A 463-nucleotide genomic window follows, 5' to 3' on the forward strand; every position below is an offset into this window, starting at 1 on the left:
AAGCACGTTTTTGTGCTTCCCAGAAGAGAATAACAATAATAATAATGCGTGATATTAAAATATAATTCTCTTCATAGGAACAACATCTTCAGTAGGCCCAACAACATCAGGTAAGACCTTTTAATGAATTGAACTGACTGTACAACACAGTTTTTTTTAAATAGATGTGAAAAAATTGTCATATTTTAGCATAGGGAGTACCTTTATCCTGCTTTCTAGAGGAGTATCAAGAAATGGAGCAAATAAGGATAAGCTTGAAGCAATTTTCTGTTGTTTTCCAAAAGTTTCATAAAATGCCAGAAAGTTAAAATATAGCTTCCTTTTACAGGAGTGACTACTTCGACAAGCCCGACATCAACAGGTAAGATTAATTTCCAAAAGCAGTTTCCCTTAGATCTGTGGTATACTTGAAAAAGAGCACAGCCAGCTGATACCGTATATGATGAGATAAAGACAATTGTGT

Source organism: Polypterus senegalus, chromosome 8, assembly GCF_016835505.1.
Source record: "Polypterus senegalus isolate Bchr_013 chromosome 8, ASM1683550v1, whole genome shotgun sequence".
In the NCBI taxonomy this organism is placed as follows: Eukaryota; Metazoa; Chordata; class Cladistia; order Polypteriformes; family Polypteridae; genus Polypterus; species Polypterus senegalus.